The sequence below is a fragment of the Lactuca serriola genome, chromosome 3, assembly GCF_051521515.1.
Source record: "Lactuca serriola cultivar US96UC23 chromosome 3, Lser_US96UC23_V15, whole genome shotgun sequence".
NCBI lineage: Eukaryota > Viridiplantae > Streptophyta > Magnoliopsida > Asterales > Asteraceae > Lactuca > Lactuca serriola.
In genome coordinates this window covers 65,595,827-65,603,630 of record NC_136410.1, presented here as the reverse complement: position 1 = coordinate 65,603,630, position 7,804 = coordinate 65,595,827, and positions in this window count along the sequence as shown.

The following is a 7,804-nucleotide window of genomic DNA, read 5'->3' as shown; positions in this document are numbered from 1 at the left end:
ACATTCGAAAACAAGAAGTGCTACGAATGTGGAAATGATGGGCATATTTCAAAGAACTGTCCAAAGAAAAACGAAGCTGCAAGACCAAATGCACCGCCGAAACCAAGGGCATTTCACATGATCCTCGACGAAGCAGAAAACCATGCGAGGAATCAAGGATGAGGACTTCATATCCGAAGATCAAGTTATGTAGTAGCCATAGTATTGTATGATGTAGCCTATTAGAGGCATAGCCTAGGGTGAACTTGAACACCTATGTAATCATTTCAAGAAATAATATAAAACCTTTGTTTCGTTATCTGATGTGTTAAGTTGATTCGCTGCATGGTGACTTGGGAAACTGCGAGACAATACTTGGGATGAGTATGAGTAGGTGTGAATGGTAGTAGAGGCCTATACTACCAGAAGCACAGGACTCACACTTGGATCAGGGAAAGTCACAAGGTTACCGAGAAGCTAGAAATTGATTTCGTTTTATTCAAGTATGTTGTTACCATCGTTTCGGTAATGACTAAGAAGATTGTTGATATTCCGACCCTTGTGGTCATATCGAATCGAGTCCGACTACGATGAGTATGTTGTGTGGTTCAGAGAAACAAGTTTGATGTAGCGTCCGACATTAAACCAAACGGTTGAAATTAAAGCGATCAATAGAAGTATCGCACTCGTTGTTAAAGAAGTTGGTAGCTAGAAATGCCTAATGTTAAAGTGTGATTATATCACATTAGAACATGAAGGAAGGCATAGTCTGTTTTAGAATTTAACTCTAAGAGACCTAAGTCTAAGTGTTGCAACATACGATGATAGGTCATTAGAATATGACACATCGATCCATAGTAGTAATAAAAGAAGTCATCTCAAATTCGTATCCAGTAAGGATCGAGATTTTTACTTGAAGATCATAATTTGGAGTCTAGCCTGAGGAAGAGAGCAGGTGCACGATCGAGTACTACATACAGTCAATAACTCTGAGAGATAGACTTGAAGGAATGTAGAAGTTATAATTATTACCTAGGATGAAGAGACGACGTATGGAGTCATTATACGACCATGTTTCGTTGATGATTCCGGGACGTAATCATCCTAAGGGGGAGATAATTGTAACGCCCGCAAATCCGGGCTAGTCAATTTAGAGGCAATAGGGGTCGAAAATGACTTTTCGACAAAAGATTATTTAGAATAAATAATCTTAACCAAGTTGTAGAGTATGTCACAAGGTTTCCGTACATATAAGGAACGCCGAAATCCGAGTTATAACGAAGAAGTTATGGCCCGTCGAAGTTTTACGGCAAAACCGGCACGACACCGGGAAGCGTAAATAGTAAATTTACGATAGAGCGAGATTTAGCCTTAGCGATCTAAACGGAAGTCGTAGAATATGTTAAACTAAGAACATCGATAAAAAGAACGCCCAAATCTGACTTCGTATGAAGAAGTTATGATTTTTCGAAGTTTCGGACTAGCAGTGTACAGCCCGAAATTCGAATATTAGATCGAGCGGTTTTTAGCTGACACGACCTAAACGAGAATCGAAGGTGTCGTTGAGAGTAGCGTAACGAGAAAAATATGGGTGAAAACGGATGTCGGATGAAGAAGTTATGAGGATTTAACGGACCAATCGTGTCCTGGCCCGTTGATAATATAAAAAAATTAAAATCGAGCCAAAATTAGCCAACGAAGTCTAACGAAAGTTGTAGAGTACGTTCCCACCTTCGCGTGGATATAAAGAACGTCGAAAACGGAGCTCATACGCGAAAGTTACGAATTTTTAAAGTTTATAATCGAATTTGCGAAGGCTGATGAGGATTGATGACGTGGCACGTTGTGGGCCGTCGGATGATGATTCAGATCTCGCTTCGGATCATGCCACGAAGCCTCGCAGTACGCCCCGCGTCCGAAAACGTTACGCCCCGCGTAGGTCCGATCTGATCCATCCGATGGGTGCGAGACAGCTGGGTCCGAGCTGGTGATCTTATCCGAGGAGTATGCCCAGCGTACCCTCGGTACGCCCAGCGTAAATCCGAGCTTTGGTCCCTATAAATACCATGCGAATTCTTCCGGATTTTTCACACATTTTCACTTCTCTCTCTAAACTACTTTCTCTCTCTAACCCTTTTGGAGTCCCCTAAGCCCTAGTTAAACCCTTAGCACCCTAGGGAAGCCCCGAGGCTCCCGGAGTCCCGAGAAAAAGGAGTTTTTCGGTTTCGAAACGCTGCTCCAATTAAGTCCCGGTTTTCGATAAAATTCGTTGTAAGTGTGCTATGCTTACGCAATTTTTTATATAGCTTTCAAATAATTATAGGAATGTTATTAGGTCCTTAAAATAATTATTTGGGCTATTATTATGAGTTATATTGAGCGTTATTAACGCTTAATAATAGTCAGACTAATTAATTTGTTGCGGTTATCGTTAAACTAAACCCTAGTGGTATCGGTACTAGGTTTTATCGAAGGAATATCGTTTTGAGAGTATCGAAGCGCTGTCCGAGTGCTGAGTCACCACCTACTCAGGTGAGTGCATAGTCCCTTTCATCTTACACATAGATATGAAGTATTTTAATATAAATTACGTGCTATGTGTGCATATTGTTTGAATACTTGTTGTCTATGCTGGATGAATGATTTATACATGTTTTAAATGATTTAAACTGTATATTTATTTTATATCTACAAATATGTTGGGATAAAACATGGGTAGATGAAATAGTTGGTGAGTGATGAAATAAAATAATGAGAGATAGGTGATGATAGATAGGTGATTATGAATCGGTGATGTAGGATACTACAACCTTGTCCGACAATTTGGAGATGTAGTCATCTAGCAGAGTATAGATGGCGACCACAGACTATTATAGACAACCCCGTGGAAACACCAGCAGGCTAGCAACCTGTAGGTGATGAATTACGAGTTCAGGCGATGTTGTAACTACGTATTCATGCGATGATAGTCTAACCCTTATTATGAAGTACGAGTCCAGGCGATGTTGTGGCTACGTATTCATGCGATGATAGACTAACCCTTATCATGATTTACAAGTCCAGGCGATGTTGTGGCTGCGTAATCATGCGATGATACCCTAACTCTTGCTAGACACATATTGAGGGAGTAATCCCCGGATTAGTATTGTCTATGCAATGTAGGCGATGATCCTTAGGTAAAGTTCGTAAGAACAATCATATAAGGAAATACGATGTAAGGAGATGAAAAGTAAATATGATATAAGAGATGACCCTTGAGATAATATCTTTAGGGAAGACTAAAAGAAGATAACGGGGATGGGTAATTGGGTTGATTGTTTGATTGTTTAAACATAATAACTATATTATTGTGGGTTGAAAACCCTATGTACCCACCAGGTTTCCCAACCTGACCCACTCAGTTTATTTACATCACAGGTGACGATATGAAGTGACATTACACTGAGAGATTTAAAGAGATGTAGATCACTAGTGTAAATAATTGTAAGTTCTGTTTATGCTTATGTTTCTGTATTAACAATGACATCCCAAACGTTTTAAAATGAAATAAATACGTTTCTTCGAAAATGTTTTAATAACGTATTTATCGTGTTTTTCTGGGAACAAATTCCGCAACATTTTTATAAAATGAAGTACTCTGATATTTATAAAACATAAACAAAATCGGTCTTTTCTGGCCGTGATTTTGGGGATGTCACACCATATTTACTAAACTTTAGTAAATCATAATGAATAACCTTATTAGCCTTTGTGGTGGACCTGACTAGTGCACAACCAAATGTACCCGATCCTTAGTCCTTCACTTGACTCACATGTAGATATGAACAAGGAATTAGCATTAATTTAAAAAAGATGAAAATTCTCATTCATCATACAATACAAGTTGCATGATTCCAAGTTTCTATCCAACTGAAACTTGGATGATGAGAATCTTTCCTTATTTGGTAAATTATAACACTACCACAAATGAAAGAATCAAATCCATTTTCCAATATTGCTATCAACGAAATCATATAAACGACATTTTTTCACAAATTCCATTGTAAGGATACTTAAAATAAATAAAATCAAAACTTTTCATTTATTTTAAAACTTGCGGAAAAAACTTATCCTTACAATGAAAATACATATGAGAACATGTTGTTATCTATTCATAAGCAATATACCATAACTCTTAAGCAGCAGCTCAAAATTCTGATCAACGAACCATGCGATCGAAATCCATCTATTTGCGATCAGAATCAGCTTACTCTTTCTTTAAGCTTCCTTACTTTTCTTTGATTCTACAAAACATCAAAATGTAATTACATTACATCATGTATTAAGAATCTCCAAATAGGAACTTTATAGAATTAGATAATGGACTTTACCTGAAGTAGAGTCAAACCCTTTTTGACTTTACCATCCTTATAATCTTTCAGGTAAATGAGCATCTTTGCAACCAATGTCCCTTCTCTTGGCAATAGAAACATATGCACTCTTTGGTAATGGGACTATCTCAGACTTAGCCTTTCTCTTTACATTTTGGTCAACCAAGTTGACTATGGCCGAACCCTTTCCATTGGGAAGAGAAAGCTTTTCTAGATATCCAATGTTACCATTGTCAATGTCCATGGAAGTTTGGGAAGTTGATCTTCTAATCAAAATTGCTTTACCAATGCTCCAAATCATTGCTGATTCAGCAGCATCAAGCAAATATGTAAGATCATTAAGGGTCATGTCATAGTCTGTTACATGGTAGTCCTTAAAGAACTCACTATGTGACTTAGAAAGTGATTGAAGAACCCAGTCAACAGTCAACTTCCTTAAGACTTTGACACACATTCTCCCAGCTTGCCAATATGTGACTTAATCCACAAGATGTAAGCACATATAGACTTTTCTTTCCAAATAGGGATTGAGTGACCTTGAACTTGTAGGTCAGGGAAAATTATTGGAGGAGTTGGAGGAAGTGAAGTATGATGTCTAGTCCTATTAATGCACAACAAAGGGATTGATCTTTCACCTTGATTGCCATTTGGGATATCATCTTCTCTAGGAAAGTTGTTTCCAAAAGGATGAGGAAGACCATAGTTATCTGAACTTAGACATCTATGAGGGAGAAATTCAAGTTTCAAATGATTTAAGTCCTTAACAAAACACCCAATATGAAATATTAAGGCTAGGACCCAACAAACTATTTTATAACTTGGAAGAGGGATGCCATAATCCAAGCTACAAAATATTTGAAGGTAGGTAAATTTAGATTTACCAATTTCCACCATGAAAAACAAAATAAATTATTAATTTTTAATTGGATTTGAAACTCCTAGATCTATTGAGATTCATTGAAATTTCAATGGCATGTTTAAATCTCGATTGTGCCCTCTCAAGTTTGTGATTGTGATGCCGAGGATCACAAACAAGGTGTGAATAACCATGCAAATTGACTTGGTACCCTTAATTTTAGCACCCAATCGATGTGCCAGTTAACCATAAGCGCTCCACCGATCTATGATAAAACTTAAGTCACCCTTTGCCACATATTGTCATTTGACACCCAATTTTTTGCAAAAATTTTAAACTTTTAAACCCCATCTTAAATTAAATTAAAACAACAGAAATAGTCATAACATAATCCATCAACTTAATAATCATATAAAATAAGTGCGGAAGTAATAATAATAATAAGGTCCCAATAAAAATAGCTAGTAGCGATGTCCCGGTGCTCCATGTCAAGCCTTAGCCTCTTTAATCTTAACACCTGAAAAGTTATAAGGGAAACCATAAGCACAAAGCTTAGTGAATTCAAACACAGACATTGTACTAACATTCATATTTACTAACCCTAATCCATTTTCCAATTATAATTATATGATAAGGGCAAAGAACGAATCAATGCCTATAATACAAGAAGGACTTGTAGGTTTGAACCGCACCGGGAAGATCCCGTATCATTTGGCCCTAATCACCGCACCTCACGATGACTATTACGTTGGTGATCTTACCTACCCACCGCACCAGTAAATCCGTATCCTTTGGTGGTGTCCCCATATCCATGATTAATTACATACCGTGCACATGTACGAATTAAAACAATAGTTATATAGCATGCTTTTATAATGAATTCAAATAATAACACACGAGCTAACTAACAAACACAATCATCAATACAACGGTGTGAGAGAACTCACCTTGAGTGAGTAGTAAGGATAGCTAAGAATCAAATAATGCTACCAAGCTTGAGCAAACTTCAAAATCTCACCTAAGAAGGACTAAAGGTTAGAAAGGAGAAGTAATGAAGCTATGAGTTGAGAAAAGAGTAATCACAGCAAGGTCTCTAAAACAGACCTGCTGTTTAAAACGGATTTACTCCAAAATCTAAAACAGAAACATAGCTTTAACTAAATTTTATAGGAAACTATGATTGCTTAGGATTCCAGAACTATAAAGAACTCATTCTAACTCCAAATGATGAATTAAATATGAATTTTACAAAATGGTGTATCACTTCTGTCTCCAACAATACAGTCAAGTGATGTTGGCCAATTCTACCTAACTTGTGAGTAGAATTCGTCCAAAACAAAATTAATACAAGTAAAGGACATATAAATTAAAGTCTCAGAGTTGGAATTGAATGAAAATCATCTCCCAAACTCCAGATATAAAATTCACATTGTGGACAATCACAGCACTAGCAAAAGCTGGTGACTGCCCACTGATATGGAGTGTGGATCCATTCTAACCAATTTATAATTGGAAATAACACCCCATATTCTCTAGATCTTAAACGCATAATATAAGGAACATATAGAAACTTGGAATCACTATGGATCCTTTTCCAAGCCTTAGAAATGATGAAAACAAAATGACATATCAGAACAGACCCGGATCAGACCTAACACCAAATATGCCATTCTTTCCCATAGATAAAGTCCTTATCAGTGAGGTTGGCCTTCTGAAGAAAGTTAGCCAACTCAATTTTTGAACGTTTGGAACTGGTTTGGCGTCGGTTTGAGTTCTAGAGCTCAAGATATGAGTTTTACAAAATGACTACAGATCTGATGGAAAACAGAATCGTAGCCACCCGTGATTCCTTTTTGGCTTATCCATCCTTCTCCCTTTGAAACACATTTTAAGATGTGTTCATCATCCCAATTTAGTCCCCATGATAATGGTGGTACTAAAAAGGGTTAGGTATCATTAGGATTTCATTTTGCCACAAGATTGTAATAACAATCAACATGAAAATGAACATAAAGCACATAAAATCACCATTCTCCCTTTTAGGGTTTCCATGATCTTTTGCCACATGTAATCCCCTAGATCCATCATCCACCATATATGGGGTGAAGATAGGACCTTGAGATGATGTATAACATACAATTACAAATCAAATAAGAAGGAGAAGAAGTGAAGATGAAATCATAAAACTAGAACAAGGTTATGAATCAAGTTGTAAGAAATGATAAGGAGGTTCATACGAATATGAATCAAGGCTGGAAATGAACAAGAATTAAGCTCCAAACAACATCCCCTTGGCTGCTCTTGATCCCAAAGAGATAGAGGACGATTTTAGAGAGAGAGAGAGGAAGGGTTTAGATTGTTTTTCTTGTGTGTGTTCCAAATGACTCAATTAACACATTAAGTACTATTTACTAGATGGACTTTGCAAATAGGCCCTTAGTCCATGGACTTCAATAAAAGGAGTTTACAAGATGATCAAAAGAGTCCAATAACATAAGAAATCAGACATTGGTTAAATAAATTAACCCAAGTTTACAAGGATAATTAAAAATAAATAACCAAACGTACCGAGAAAAACCGGGGCGTTACAACTCACCCC